The sequence below is a fragment of the Carassius gibelio genome, chromosome A5 (genome assembly GCF_023724105.1).
Source record: "Carassius gibelio isolate Cgi1373 ecotype wild population from Czech Republic chromosome A5, carGib1.2-hapl.c, whole genome shotgun sequence".
Taxonomy (NCBI): Eukaryota; Metazoa; Chordata; class Actinopteri; order Cypriniformes; family Cyprinidae; genus Carassius; species Carassius gibelio.
In genome coordinates this window covers 23,142,336-23,159,105 of record NC_068375.1, presented here as the reverse complement: position 1 = coordinate 23,159,105, position 16,770 = coordinate 23,142,336, and the positions used below count along the sequence as shown (strand labels likewise).

The 16,770-nt window shown below is 35.4% G+C and overlaps 1 long non-coding RNA gene across 1 annotated transcript; it reads right to left on the bottom strand.

Annotated features, from left to right (window-relative positions):
• Nucleotides 1–1,129: 1,129 nt before the first annotated feature.
• LOC127987966 (uncharacterized) lies at nt 1,130–16,661 on the bottom strand. The gene is made up of 3 exons (XR_008161477.1): nt 16,515–16,661; nt 2,242–2,323; nt 1,130–1,556 (listed from the first exon to the last, which is right to left on the bottom strand). It is a non-coding gene; the product is annotated as an uncharacterized LOC127987966 (long non-coding RNA).
• Between the last annotated feature and the right edge of the window lie 109 nt (nt 16,662–16,770).

Here is a 16,770-nt window from a genome sequence, read left to right as displayed (position 1 = left end):
CCATCGATCAAGAGTCAAAAGCCCCTGAGGAATGTCTTGAAACCTTTGTAAGAACTGTGCTTTTATGTCATTGTAAGAGAATGAATTCTCTGAATCAGACTGAAGTCTCAGACTGCCACTCTTGACAACACATTTGTGTGTTTGTGTTTTTAATGAGTTGCTTTGTTTCCAAAAATACAATCCATGGAGGATACAAGTTTTCAAGACATATGAACCACTTTATGACCTTATGCAGTCTCACTCTGTCTCTCCTCCTCTTTCAGTCTGTCATCTTTCTAATGCAACTGTATCAGCAAGTGATTTAGAGTGATTGTCAACCGATGAATCACATTACTTTGGATGTCTCTGAAATGTGACTTGTGTTCTCTCCTTTAAAAAACCTCTATATCAACCATTGAACCAGACATGCATGTATGTGTTGCTTTGTTGTCTTCAAGGCCATTCATTTTCATTATATCTGCAAAAAAATAATATTTCTGAGATTATAAATTATTGTCTTTTATGTCTGAAGCACAGCTGGACTGGAGAGATCCACAGCGAGCCTCTTGAGCTCTTAAAAAAAAAACAAATATCTATATATATATATATATCTTTTAAGGAAATGAAAACTTTTATATTTCAAGGACAAGTGAGAGAATATTTGTTACAAAAGATTACTATTTCAAATAAATGTTCTTTTGAACTTACATTAATGAATCCTGAAAATATGTATCATGCTTTCCACAAACGTTTTAAAGAACAGCTGTTTCAACATTGATCATATTAAGAAATGTTTTGAGCAGCAAAACCGCGTATTAGACTGATTTCTGAAGGACACTGAAGACTGGAGGAATGATGCTGAAAATTCAGCTTTGCATCACAGAAATACTGTAAATGACATTTTAAAGTATATTCAAATAGAAAAACAGGTCTTTTAGATTGTAGTATTAAACAATTTTACTGTTTTATTATGTATATTCAATTAGAAGCAGCTTTAGTGAGCATAAGAGACTAATAAAAAAAACAACTTCATCCCAAATATTTGATTGATGTTATTTCTACTTTTTGGCCTAAAGTGTCTAATCGAACCTTATGCATGCACTGTTTCTGTTCTCACACACAGTCTTGCTGCCAGGCTTCATGGGGATTGTTATATTTGTCATGTCTGAAAGCTTCACTGACAGAGACAAGACATTTGCACTGTGCTCATTTGTTATATTCATGTTTTTAATCTTTGAGCCTTCAGACACCAAAGCAAATCTTGATTAAAAACTTGTCAGCAGCAGTCATTTATAGCGTCACTCACTGACATGAAACCGTCTCAGTGACACAGTTTCTGTCTTCGCACTCCTCTGAACACTTTCTGTTCTCTCTCTCTATTTCCATCTTTGGGTGACCTGTGTGTGGAATGATTTGGAAGCCCCTGCGGAGTCAGTGAACTGCTGTGCTTGGTTCCATGGTCATGCGTCCCATAGCCTCTGGACAGAGCTAGACAGCGCTCAGGGTCATGCTCTCTGCTGATGTGATGGAGCCACTCAGGAGTGACACGGATGTCTTAAACTGCACAAAACTGCATCCTGTTTCAGATATTCTGTAGTTAATCTCATAGATACAAACAGCATAATCATGGCATTCTCATGGTCCTGTAACAAAAAAAAGCTGATAACAGTAGGACTGCTTCCTGTTGGCATTTTAATTGAAGCTACTCATTCAGTGTAAATAGAATATTTTGAACTTTTACACTAGTTGTACATATAATGTACCAGTAATATTATTGTGATCATTGACATATGGACGTGCTGAAACTAAGAACATTTTGATTCATATATTTGTACTATTTGTGCAAAAATTAACCAATCATCATATGACCTTATTTTTTATATAATCATCTTATTTCTCAATAAAAAAACAGGGTAAATGACATTAAACAAAGAAAATATGAACTACACTGACTAAAGAATAAATTTATACCTATAATAGACACAGATACATATAATACATATTATATAACTAGAAATAATATATATTAATGAAATATATATTTATAAGCTATTTCATTTATTATTAAAATAAAATCATATTTATTATGAATTTTTATATCATTTTAAAATAATTGTAAGTGTCCTAATGCATTTTAGGAACCCTTGTATATGTCTTATGTATATGGCTTTTTTTTTCTTTCCAAAATGGATCCATTACTGACAGATGAAGGAAGAAATCAGTCCAGAGAAAAAAGTAGAAAAGTCCGTAGTCCAAACATACCAGGAGGACATCATTTTGATGTTATGGTTGCCTGTAATGTTATCCTTCTTGTCATCTGCTGTCACTGAAGAAGCAAAGCGAACTGAAGTGAAAATAGAAAGTCAGTCCTGGGTGTGTTGACTACACCAGCGTGATACAAACATGTTATGACATATGACATGACAGTTTATATCAGCTGACACCATGATAAAATCTGACATATAAAATGTTTTTCGAACTGAGGTTGATGTGTCTGTTCTCCTGAACACCACACACCACAGGTCCTTGCATGTTGAAACTTTATTTATTCACTTTTAACAGATACACTGACAAGGCCTACAGGTGATCCTACAAATGTTTTTTTTTTCTGTAACTGTAATAAATTATGTTATTTGTATGATTTATATCCTGAAATAGGCACATTTCTGACGTGTGTGCGGTACAGAAGAGAGTAGCAGCTGCGCTCCAGATTAATGTGAGACCTGTCTGTGCAGAGGAGGCCTGAAAGAGATGCTTCAGTCCAGCAGCATGTGACGCAGAGTTCAGTGTCGGGCCAACTTCAGATGTGCTTTAGAAAGAAGCAAAAGATTTCTGCTAAATTTAAATTCATTTTAATGGCTGCAGTCATATTTTTGTTTGTTAGAAAATGTTTGATTTATGATTTAATAGATGAAAACTGGGTGACTGGAGTATGATTCAAAATATGACTGAATCAAAACTAGAAACAAAAAAAGCCTTGTAAAATCTTTAAAAAAGAACAGAAATCCGTAAGTGGGGAAAATGAATTATTATTTACTTGAGCAGTTGGCACTTTTTGTGAAAATTAATAAAAATCAGGCTCCAACTGTTAAATTAAACGGGAGGTCTAATGCAATTTCATGCATTCTGAGTCATTTACACTGTTTAAAAGTTGTATTCTCATGCTAAAACATGGCCAAAGTTTAAAGAAAGGAGTTGGATGTATGACAGAGATTATTTCCAGCATTGCCAACTAATTTTCAGGGGAAGTTGCTAAATTCAGATCGATTTATTGCTAAAAGTTGCTAAATGACATTGTGATGTAATTGCATAACCATTACAAAAAAACAGCTTTTTTACATAGAATACACAACGAGATATTTTTTTAATGTTATTTGCTCATAAAAATAATAAAGCATAAAATATTTACATTTGTAAAAGTAATGTAAGAAATATCTTTGGGATCCGATGTTTTTAAAAACATTTAATTATTGAACAGTTACACATGTATTTTCTTATTAACTATTAAAACTGCAAATTCTTAACAATTACAGTTTTAAGCAGTACACAAACGTCTGTAAAAATACAATTCAATGTACTGTTAATATGAAGGGACAATCCATTTTTATATTTCACGGGTGTTTTACCTGTGTTTTAAATTCCGCACTGTATTTTGTGTTTTAAGGTTAAAGGGTTACAACTTAAAGGATAACATCCTGGCTGAAAATGACTAGTAACTTTTCAGTGTTTCTACATATTTTTTCTTACTGTGTACCTAACTGAACAACAATTATATATACAAGCTAATAACATGCTGTAACATAAAGGTGCGTATATTATTGACCAGTTGGAACTAGCAACTTAATGCATATTTGAGGTTTGTACTGCTCTTTCACCAGCTTTCTCCAGGTTGATGTGCTGCTTGGCTGGTTAGCTGTATGGTTTCTTTTTTGTGTAATTTAGTTGAAAATATTTGCCTTTTTATCATTTGAGTCACTTTACAAAAGTTGCTAAAAGTTGGCAATTTTTTTTAAATAGCTAAAATTATTGCTATGCTCTTGCCAAAAAAAAAAAAGTTGCTAGGGTAGTCTGGAAAGTTGCTCAATATAGCAAAATAATTGCTACGTTTGCAACACTGAGTGCCATGTAGGCCTAAACTCCTTTCATGACATCATGAAAGGTGGAATTCCTTATATGGTCACTTCTCACAGAAGAGCGCGTACGTCAACCAGCGCAAAAGCATGAGAAGCCTATCAACATTACATGCTTCATTCAGGTTATGGACGTCGTTAGCCGCGCTGCACAGGACTTTCTCGAGAAGACTGTCTCCAAAGAAGTGTGTTTTTTGTTGTGAGGGAAAGATAACCTTGTTCAGCAAGAAATCCACGTTAAGGGAACAGTGGATGCAGTTTGTTTTTCTGGGAGATTAATGTTTTACAAACAACACATTTTTACTTTTTGGTCTCTAATACTGAGAGGCTGTTTTAACTGCAGTTGTGTGATGACACTGAAGTTTCTTTTTCTCCTGTCCAGCCACAGTGTGGGATTTGTGGATCTGGGGCAGCTCTGCTTCTGTCTCTGATTGGCTGAGGGGGCTGTTGTCATGGTGCTGGCTGCTCAAACTGCCCTGGCCTAGCCGAGCTGGCAGCCGTCCCATCCCTGACAAAATGATTTTAAATTATTCATAGACTTACTGGGCACGGATTGAGGTAGTGTTTGTGACAAGGCCATGCCAGCCTTCAGAGGAATAGATACAGACAGAGGATTGGGATTAAAATATAATCCATTGTTACTATAGGACTTATAAATAATAATTATTACTAACTTCTTACTTGTTATTTCTGATTATTAATTTGCAGACAAAAAAACACTCACACATTATATTGTTCAGCTCATGTTTCTATATCATTCATTTTTAAAATAATAAGATAAAGATGATTATGAAGTTGAAGAAGTCTGTAGTGGTGTAATGCTGCCCATTAACAAGTGGGAATCAATGAACTCTCACTGACTTTCCCGAACAATCTTTTAACAGTAAATGTCTGTGTTACTATGAATAGCATACAGAAAGAAAAGTATAAAAAAAAGAAGCTGCTCTGTCTCTGTTCTCTTGCAAGTGCATTTAACAAATTTGCAGTGCAGAGAGAAAGAGGCACTTTTTGTCGAAGACCTGAAAGTTTAATTTGCATCTCATCTTGGCAATCCCTGAGGTTTTAGCAGGAAATTGGTAAGTAAGGACTATATTTTTTGAGAACATAAACTATAAATATAGAGTAATTGTATATTTTATACACCCATAATCTGCCAGTAAACGGAGTTTCATATTTCTGTAGTTAATTGTCTTTAGTTGGTTCCCTCCCTCTCTAATTTGATAAATGTGTGCTGTGCTGTAATGAGAAGCTTGGCCCTTACTGCATACCGTACAGTGAGTGTGCACTCTAATCAGGGTTACATCATTTGATTTTCTATATTGACTATGGCCTTATTCTGTCAGTTCATCCCATCAAAAAGATTTCCTATATATGGTTTTGCTGACTCAATTTAGATCGAATTGAATTTCACTGTTCATTTTCAGTGCCATATATCAAAATGTGTTTTAGTGTCTTTGAAATGTTTGTGGTCAGTAAGATTGTTTTCATTCAGCAAAGATTGCATTAAACTGATCAAAATAGACAGTAAAGACATATATAATGTTGCCAAAAAAATTATATTTCAAATAAATTATTTCCTTTTGATCTTGCTGTTCTTCAAAGAATGTAACAATATATTTCACAATGTAAAAAGTATTATTGCTTTATTTTAATCAAATCAATGCAGCTTTGATGAGCATAAGGGACTTGTTTAAAAAAAAAGTTATTTCTTCTACATGGGTTAAGCATATTTCGCAAATTGTTACCTTCAGTTTGTGGTGCTTTATCTAATACTTATATTTCTATATGAACCTATTAAATGATGCTTTTATTGGCAGATTACTTTTCTCCATTGGGATTTTTTTCCAGTAATAATTGCCTGAGGAATCTGGTGTTGGGTGTGTGAGTTTAGTTGGTCAAACAATTTTCCCAGAAGTCCTGTCTTTTCCGGGGTCTCCAGACCTTGATGTGTTTGCAAGTGGGATGTTGATAATTAGCAGTGCTAATATCTAATTAAACAGAGAGCAGAATGTTAAACAACCTCTTTACCTTATAACTAAATGCCATCTGGTGACCAAACATGGAACTACTTGATGGTATTCAGAAGGACAGCAGGAGGCACAAGAAGGCAACTATCCCTGGCCTTTGCATTAAAATTGGCATGTTAAAATGAATGCCCTCACAGCACAATGATATGATTTTCTTAATTTAACATTTCACTTGCTTCCATCTACGTCATTCTCATCTGTAACTTTCTCTCCATTTTTTTCTACATCCAATCTGTCACAAACACACGTTCCTCAACCTCTCTCTCCCTCTGTGTCTCTCTCCATCACATCTGGAGGTGATTTAGCTGGTGTGCTGAAAGCAGCTGGAAAGAAAAACAAGCACACTTGTCATGCATCCTGCCAGACCTAGGGTGTGTTTGCTGGGAGAATGATATATGTGTGTGTGTGTATTTCAGGGTGTAGCTTTTGTGTATATGTGCGTTTTCATCACAGTTTGTGTCTTTGAGCTGTATTATGTCTTATAAATTATCGAATATGTAATGCCACTTACTTTTTTCCCATTAATGATTGAAAGCTCTCCTGTCCCCATGTTGAGTGAAATTGGGAGTAAGATGTTACTTTAGTTTTAGAATAAATGTGAGTAATTCATCTCACCCACTCAGAATATAATTAAATGTTAAATAATATAAATGCCTTTTTATGTATTTAATCCTATTTTATTTAACCAATTTGCTGCTGATAATGATCCTATTCAACCATACTAAGCAAAAATTACACAAGATAAACTAACATTTCTTCTTTTGTTTTATTGCTGACGTGTGTTGCACTTTCATATTCTGTGTTAGACGTGAATTTACATTTCCTTCAGCCCGAGGCTTTTGTTGTGAAAGAGCTTTTACATTTGCCAAAGATACAACTTTTTATTATTATTAAATACAAACAAGCAAGCCCAGCCCAGATTTAAAAAGTAATGCAAAAATAACATTATGTGGCCGGGTTCACACCGCAAGCTGCAGCAGAGCGGAAGCAGCGCGCGCCTATTTTGCTTTCACACCGGCAGTGGAGGCAGTGCGCAACTGAACAGCAGATTTTGGACAGGGTACTCTATAATGGGTAAATTCGCATTGCTTTATTTCCATTTAAAATACATTTAAATACAAAGACTTGGCAAGAAGGTTTTTTAAATTAATAATTTCATTGTAACTTTTGTTGCATCTTTGTTTTGCTGTATTTGCTTTCCGTGCAGTTGATACGTGTTGTTGATAGAAGGAAGGTCATATCGCGTTATATTTGTTACTTGTTTATTATATATGTATGTATCACCTGCTTTTGTTATTTGTGTGCTTGCTATGTGTAATTTAGAAATTGTAAATAAATGGTTCCAGCGAAAAGGACAATAATTCTAGAATTTCACACATTGGTTTTAGTAGGCTACACATGTTTTCTGCTGAACATTCCAATGAGGAAAGTGGCAGGCTTTTGAGACTGTGGTGAAGTTCACATATTTTTCTTTTATTATCATTATTATTATTTTGTAAATAAAATAATAATAATAATAATAATAATAAAAGAAAAATATGTGAATTTAAATATAATACATTTTTAATGCCATTTGCTAAAAACAAAGTAGATATCATTAAAGCAAAATTTAAGGGAAATTACTTTTTCGTGTCAGTATATTTCGTGTATTTTGGCCATGATCATTGTCACTTTATCTTCTAGACATATTTTTTAATATAAATTTTATTTCCTAACATAGGCTACTCCAGTTCTTGTTAAAGCACTTTTTGTGTGAAATCATATTTATTTTGTCCATCAAAGGTGTACTTTCACTTTAACTGACCGTCAGGCAGTAGACCCAGCGCCGAAACGATCGCTGCCAACATCGCTGCAGCTTCCGCTCTGCTCCTGCACCGCTCTGCCGCGGCGCGCAGCCTCTGCGTGCGGTGTGAACGCTCTCATCTGTTAACATAGGCACTGAAAAAAACACGCGCTGCTTCTGCTCTGCTGCCGCTTGCGCTGTGAACCCGGCGTTACTTTAAATAAAAAGTAACTAAGTAACATAATTAGTTATTTTTTAGGAAGTAACCACTGATCTATATATGACTGGATCGCTCATAGCGATCTAAACTGCCAACCATACTCAGTAAAAGAAATGGAGACAGCGACCCCACTGGAACTCAACAATTTTTAGCTATTTTTAGCACTTCCGTTTCTGATGCACAGACTCAAACTAAGCTTGATGACGTCGAGTGGTTATGACGCAATCGTTAGCCTATTTTTACAAAAACTGTTTCTACGGGGCCATAATGTAACATAGAAGGTAATGGAGCCCTTTATACATTGTCGTGTGTCTTTATAAATAAATAATGGACGAATGGAGCCTTTAAACGCCACAGATGTAAAGTTATTCGCTGTCACTAGTGACACCAAAATGAATGGGAGTCAATGTGATGCTAAGTTAAGTTCTGCTACAAGATGGCGGCACGCGGCCAACTTCAATTTCCGGTTGACTTCCTTGCCGCCTGCTGCCAACAGACAGTGAAGCCACAGGAAGTGTTCGATCCGCCATTTTACTAATCCCTACCAGCAGAGAGCACCATTGAGTCGCATGCAAACCACGGACCTAAAATCACCCGATTTGAAGCAAATCAGTCAAACGGGATTCGTTTTTATGTTGTATGTAAATTAATTTTTACTTCAGGTGTTTTCGGCAATGTTTATGGTCTTCTGGGGCAGGATAAGAGATATATTTAAACTGTTAAGGTGGGTGTGTCTGCTGCGCACTGATGAGACAGGTAACGTTAACGATACAGCACAAAATATAGCCTATTTCTTTTTGAACATAATTATTCAGGAATTATTCAACATAAACGTATTGGTATCAGAAATGGAATTGAATATATTACAATGAATAACACAATAACATCGGTTAATATTGCTATATACTGAAATGAAAAATAACTTACTTGGAAATACCTTTAAATGTCTTTAAATCCATGTATAGTAAGTTATTTCTTTGAATAAATTATGATGTGTATATTTTTTATGTCCTGATTGAGCATGTCTACTTCAGACTCTCCAAGATCGCGCAAATATGTTTACTTGCATTACCATTTGCATGTAAAATGTTGTAAGCTAAATTAATAATTAATAATTAATTTAGCCACCGTTTTAAATTATTATCTGCTTCCAAATGAATGCTGTTAATGAAATTGTTGATTTCCACTTAGCGCTGAATTACAAATAAAAACACTATAACAAAATTATACAAAGCATAAATCTTTGTTCAGATTTCAGAACGAGCAGTTTGTCGTTTGTTATATGTGTTGAGGTAGTGTCTGTCTGATGTTTATCATGTTCATGATGTTCACTACTGTAATAAACGTAGCTTTTTAATAAGTAGGGGAAATTCCTGACATTAGAAAAATAACCGTTTACATGCCTAGGGTGTTTGCATTGTAAGAATGTACAGCGTTACTTAAGATTTTAAAACGCTGACTTGTTATGTAATGCTTTCTCATTAAAATCATACAATTTCCTATTAATTCAATGGAATGTTTACTCACACCCGGGATTACCAATATGGCGGCTCGGCCACTTCCCTATCATGACGTCATGAGCAATCCAGTTCCCTATTATAGATCAGTGGAAGTAACGCAATATTGTAATTCATTACTTTTAAAAATAACTTTCCTGAACACTGCTCATAAGTGACACTGACTAGAAATGGACATAACTTGGGGCAGTTTCTGAATGCCTGGATGTTTAGTTTTTAAAGGGTGTGTTTATGAAATGCCCTGTTGTTTTACACTTTATGTTTGGTTTATGAAGTGCATCCTGTCCCCATTACATAACACTTAATAGTGTTTAACTGGAACAGCGTTGTGTGTCATCAGTGGTCTGAAATACATTCTGCCCGCTACATTCTGTTCTTTAATTCTACAGCATAATTCAGTCTCACACAGAGTGCAGTAGTTATGGTACGGAAGTAAAAATGTTCTCCATAGCTCCATAGTTCTGAAAGCTAGCAAGTCTCTGTAAACTTCACAGACTTCACAAGTGTCAGCACACATACAGTATGCGGGTCAAACAGACAGAGCACAACAGAATAGGGGCACAATAATTTTAATACACTTTGCTAAAACATTTCTTGTTGTAAGACATTAAACTTAGGTTTAAAATTCTACACGTACAGTAACACAAGTGATTGTAAGAGCAGCAACAGTAAAGAGAACTAAAGGGTGTTAATCGATGATGAAATAAAAGGTTAAACAATATGTTCCGAAAAATGTTTCTTGTACCAGTTATATTTAATCTTTGATTTTGTTTTATTATTTTTAATTTTGTGAAGCAGTAAGCAAGCACTTTTAATATTTGTTTATTAATATTAATATTTCAGGTTTTTTTTGCACATAATTTATAGCATGTCTCACATAATTATAATGAATATTATTTTCATACTCTTCAAATGGCACATTGTTCGGAGAATAACACTGGGCAGAATTTGGTTTAAAATGATAGAAAAATTAAAAGCATTGTAAATGGTGTAATAGTCTCCCTAGCCTCTCAAACTACTTACATATTTTTTTTATACTTCATTATTTTTATTTTTTTTGATGATGATGATGATGTCATTCACAATGCATCATTTTTTTTTCCCATTAAAAGCGGTTTAGTACGCAGTCTTGTCTCTTTCTCTTTTTGTTAGATTTTCCAATTCTTTTTTGCTTTAAATAGGTTGTTTGCAAATGATGTCACCGCTGTTGCGCAAAATGCAAATGGAAGTCAGGAAGTGATTTTTCTGTACAGGAATTGTGAGCAGAAACTCAAAATCCCTATGTTTTGCAATATTGATGGATACTCAAATCAGTCAAACCAAGAAACCACAAGGAGCTTTTATCATGTATGAATATTTGCTGTTCATAAGGGGAAAAGGCAATAAATTGACTGAAAAATGAATAAAAACCAATGAAAAATTGGATGGGCACTGTTGTGCTCTATTACACTGACAGCATCTTGTATCTCAGTTATTGACTGTAGTGAAAATGACTTCAGTTCACAAGAGTTATTTTAACTGTACTTCTGCAGTGATCATCTTTTTGTTAGGCTGTTTTGTTTTGTACCACCGTTTCACATCAGAAGCCTAATCAGGTAGATTTTGCGATAATGGCAATCCGTTAGCCGGTCATTACTTAAACTTTGAAACTTTCTTGTTTCAAGGCCACTTGGCTGGATTGTGTTTGCTCAGAAGGCTACATACTTGTTCAACACAAATTGGAGGATGTGGCTGTGTAACATAATTGCAATAGTGTAACACAGTCAGTAAATTGAGCAATACAATTCCTGAAAGTTCACAGCATAGAAACTGTTATCTGATAAAACCGAAAGCATGTCCAGACTCTATTAAGGGGCTGGCAGACAGACTAGTTTCTGCAGGTCATGAAGAGTGTTCATGAGGTTAGTGCTATTTACTGCTCTTAGTAGACATTTCCTATGTCTAGTCATGTAAAAACCACTGGCAATTAAAGATGCACATTGATGGTGAAATAATTTCGCATTAATGCAATGCTGCTATTGTATGTACAGTACACAGTGTAATGTCACAATTTGAATGATAACAAAAATAGAAACACAATTAATTATGTAGTAATTATGTCCTCACTATCAACAGCTGTCTGTGGGGGAACACATATAACATCCAAATGCAGCAAGATAAGGAGTGAAAGGAAACCACTGAGGATGATACAGAATACTCGATAAGACAGTCTGAGGTTTGACTGGAACAGGTTTCACCACGCACCAAACACAAGCTGCACCAAGCAGAAATGATCTAATGTTCTTATCAATGCATTGAGTCTTAAGGGAATATGAGTCAGGAGAGGCTAATTATAAAAAATAGACAAGCGCCGTGGTTTGACTGGAGTGATAATCCAGATATTTTAGTCTGTTTAGCGAGTGCAAAGTGCAGACAAATGCTGGCACACACACAGCTCACAGACCCAGTTCAGTCAATCTCAATCATGCTTCAATGCTCTTTTAGCGCAGACAGAGTAAGAAAAAAAACTGACCCGAAGGAAAAGGCTATAAAAATGGTGGATACAGGATTTAGCAATTATGTATTGCTACTTATTTCACATTTGAAACCGATTCTCTTCAGATGCTAATTTGGTGCCAGATATCGGTAAAAAATAAATAAATAAAAACCCCTTCCTAGTTTTGACTTTTAAAGGCATAGTTCACCTAAAAATTATTTTCTTGCCCTCAAGCCATCCGAGGTGTATATGAATTTCTTCTTTCAGACTAAAACAATCAGAAATATATATAAAATTTCCTTTTTCTTCTTAGCTTTATAATGGCAGTGAATGGTGGCTGAGATTTTGAAGCAAAATAAAGTTAATCCAACCTTAATAAAAGTTGCTCCACACGGCTCAAGGGGTTAATAAAGGCCTTCTGAAAAGAAACAATGAGTTTGTGTAAGTGAAATATTCAAAACTATAAAACATAATCTCTAGCTTCTGTACTCGAGAGAGTGGAGTTGCTGCAGATGACGCAGACATCGCGTAAGCTCCGGTTAGAATATGCTAGTCTCGCGAGAACCAAGTTTTGTTTACAACAAAGGAAAACCCAATTTTCTCCCAGTTGGCTTATATTGAAATCCTCCCACATTTTTCTTTACAAATCCTTGTTTTATACTTCTTATTGACAGGTTTTTTGTTTTGCTCCTCTGTGTTTGTCGGTTGAGCTTATGCCTTCATCATCCGCTGGATTGTCACTCTCTCTTAAACGCGCATACAACAGTTAGCGGTAACTAGAGATTACAGTTTAAGTAATTGGATATTTTTAGACACGCATCGATTCACTTCAGAAGGCCTATATTAACCTCCTGGAGACATGTGGAGTACATTTTATGATGGATGGATGAACTTTATTTCACTTCAAAATCTTGGCCACCATTCACTGCCATTTTTTAAATTGTTTAACTCCAATTGTATTTGTCTGAAAGAAGAAATTCATATATGCAGCTTGTATAGCTTGTCTTCATCCAGACTGCAGCATTTCTTAAAAACAAAAATAAAAAATGTACTCGGCCCCAGGTCTTCCGAGATGTAGATGAGTTTGTTTCTTCACTGGAACAGATTTGACATTAAATCACTTCCCGTTAGATGAATGGATCCTCTGCAGTGAGTGGGTGGTGTCAGAATGAGTGTTCAATCCACTGATAATATCATCACACTAATCCACATAACTCCAGTTCTTGTGAATTGAAAAGCAGTGTGTTTGTAAGAAACAAATCCATTAACAAGGCATTTTAACTTGAATCTTTTATTCTAGCCGAAAAATGAGTCCACAATCCATATTAACGTTTCCTCCAGCCTCTATTCTGATAGTCATTCTGATGATGTTTTATTTGAAAAATTCACAAAAATGTATCCTTTCATTGGATAATAAGAATTTAAAATGGGGGGAAATATCATTATGAAATAAATGTTTTTCTCTAATACACATTGGCCACAATTAAGGACACCCTTTTATTTAATTATTATTTAAACCTCCATTTGCCAGTTTAACAGCTCAAAACTGTCTCCTATAATGCCTGATGAGGTTAGAGAACACCTGACAAGAGATCAGAGACCATTCCTTCATCCAGAATCACTCCAGACCCTTCAGATTCCCAGCTTCTCCTCTTCAGTTCACTCTTCTCATTTTCTGCAGGGTTCAGGTCAGAGGACTGGAATGGCCATAGCAGAAGCTTGGTTTTGAGCTCAGTGACCCATTTCAGTGTTGTTTTTGAGGTTTGTGTTTGGATTATTGTACGGTTGAATGATCCAAACATGGCCCATTATAAGATTTCTAACAGAGTCAGTCATTTTTTGATTTTTTATCTGTTGGTATTTAATAGAATCCATGATGCCATGTGTCTAAACAAGATGTCCAGGACCTCCAGCAGAAATATAGGCCCACAACATCAAAAACACAGCAGTATATTTCATTGTACACATGGGGTAATTGTTATCCCTGTTTTCACCAAACCCATCTTGAGTGTTTACTGCTAAAAAGTTCATTTTTAGTTTCATCTGATCATAGAAGCCAGTCCCATTTGAAGTTCCAGTCCTGTCTGATAAATGAATAAGCTGGAGTTTGTTTTTGGATGAGCTAGGAGAATTTTTCTTGAAACCCTCCCAAACAACATGTGTTGATGTAGGTTCTGTTTGACTTTTTTTTTAAAAGGTTTTCTGAACCAGAAACTCAACTGTTTTCTGCGATTCTCTAGCTGTGATCCTTGGAGAGTTTTTAGCCACTCAAACTCTCCTCCTCACCGTGCATTAGGACGATATAGACACACGACCTCCTCCAGGCAGTTTTCTAACATTTTCTGTTGATTGGAAATCCTTAATTATTGTCCTGATAGTGGAAATGGGAATTGTCACTGCTCTAGCTCTTTTCTTAAAGCCACTTCACCAATTTGTGAAGCTCAATTATCTTTTGCTGCACATCAGAAATATATTCTTTGGTTTTTCTGATTGTGATGGATGATTAAGGGCATTTGGGCTTTGTTTTCCCCCCACTTTATATTTCTGTGAAACAGGAGGCAATGGCTGGATAATTTCATGTTTATAATCATGCTGGAGTGCTCAAAATTGTGAATATGAATGGGAATATACTTCAGAGATATTTTACTCATGAGAATTTCTAGGGGTGCCAATAATTGTGTCCAACAAGTATTTGAGAAAAACATTAATTTCATAATGATATTTCCCATCCGTTTTAAATTCTTATTATCCAATGAAAGGATACATTCTTGTGAATTTTTAAAATCAAAAATCAAAAGGATTAACAATGCAGATGAATTTTCACAGCCTTTTTTGATCATATTTGTCAAGGGTGCCAATATTTGTGGGCATGTTCGTCTAATTAGCATACCCATACCTTTCAGTTAAATTCTGTACATACATACATTAGAAAAAGGCATACTTAAACTAGACACTTTTTGGTGCATTATAAGCAAGCAGTCATGTAACTGATATTAAACAACATTACAGAAGCTTAAATTTATTTTAAAGAAAATAAGCAGTTAACTCAAGCAAGAATATTCCACGGTTGCCAGATAAGATGTTGCGGTAACCGATGAAGCGGTTTAATCAGGGATGTATTGATCTTGTGAATTAGCTAATTTTACTATACCAATATTTTTTTAATTGGCTGTTAATGTTTATACGGGAATTTTACATGACACACTGATCCTTTAACAATGCATTGGTGCAAAAACGCACACCATTTGGACAAATCTTGCAACATGATTTATCAATTGCCACAAATACTGCCCAAACAAAATGCTAATTTTGGATATTTTATTTACTGTAGCAATATTTTAAATTGACCTTTGAACTTAGCATAATTGCATGAAGAAAGAAAACTTGCAGAGCCCATTGATCTAATGGCTTCGAGTGTTCCAAATGCAAACTTTGCATGCAACAATCAGCCAGCAATTGACAGCGCTCTGATCCAAAGGTATACAGGCATCGTCAGTTTACTAGTCTAGGCCAATGATGTTGGGAGAACCAGTCAGGCAATCATATTTCAGGGTGACCATGCCACTCTCTATCACAACCCTGCTAAAACTTGTAGTGTCAGTATGAGCGCTCATTGACGGCCCTTCAGATGGTGGCGCACTAGGCGACATTGTACTTTAGTGTGTAATATTTGAAAATGTTTCTCCCCCCCTAAGTTGACTCCCTAGATGCCAGTATGTGCATTTTTCCCACAGAAAAATATTACCAAATTCTCCCAGGAAAACACGTTCATTTTTAAAAACATTTTTTATTTTTAGTATTTATGAAGACTATTCTGTGAATGCTATCAACAGCGATTTCATGTACAAAAACGGAATGAGACTTCGTATTTTATACTGGCATGTCAGTATATACAGTATGAGCTTCATGATCTGTGGTGTGCCCGCATGCTGAGTAGGGATCAGAATGTAATATGCTGTGGTTATGTACAGTAAATGTGATATGCTGTGGTTGTGCATGTGTGGACCTGACTCGTTTCATTCTGAGGGTACAGAGAAGAAAAGGACATGTTTGACTGCAGGAATTCCTTGATACTTGTTTAAACACTGTAGTTCTGAGAAAGCTTCAGCATTTCTTTATTTCTATAATTAAGTCAAGGAGGAATTTAGAGCTTGAGTTGAGACCTCTGTAGCCGCCCTGAATCTAATACATCAGTAGGCTTCGTAACAAAACACTGTTGCACCATCAGATGTTTTTCAATGTACAGTACTTCATACTTGTAATCGGCTTGCATCCTGTGGTCAAGATTAGTCATAGATGACAGAAAAGATTTTTCGGTTTCCTAACTCTAGTATGAAAAGAGGAAAATCCTCCTTAAAAGGATACAAATGGATTTACCTTACCTTTAAACTCCACTGGGGATTGTGTGTGTTTGTCTCATAGGAAAATGATCCTGACAGAAGATGATCTGTTAATGCTCTGTTAAATATTAAATAGAGCACTCTTGTCATATGTGCAATTACTGTAAGTGACATAGAAATGAATGTGTGTTTTTACCTACAGGCACTAACAGTATGTTCTAGAGGTTTAATAAAACGAACAAGTTAACTATTAACTAACACGTGAAGGACACAACAGCCTTTGAAACCGTCTTCACCC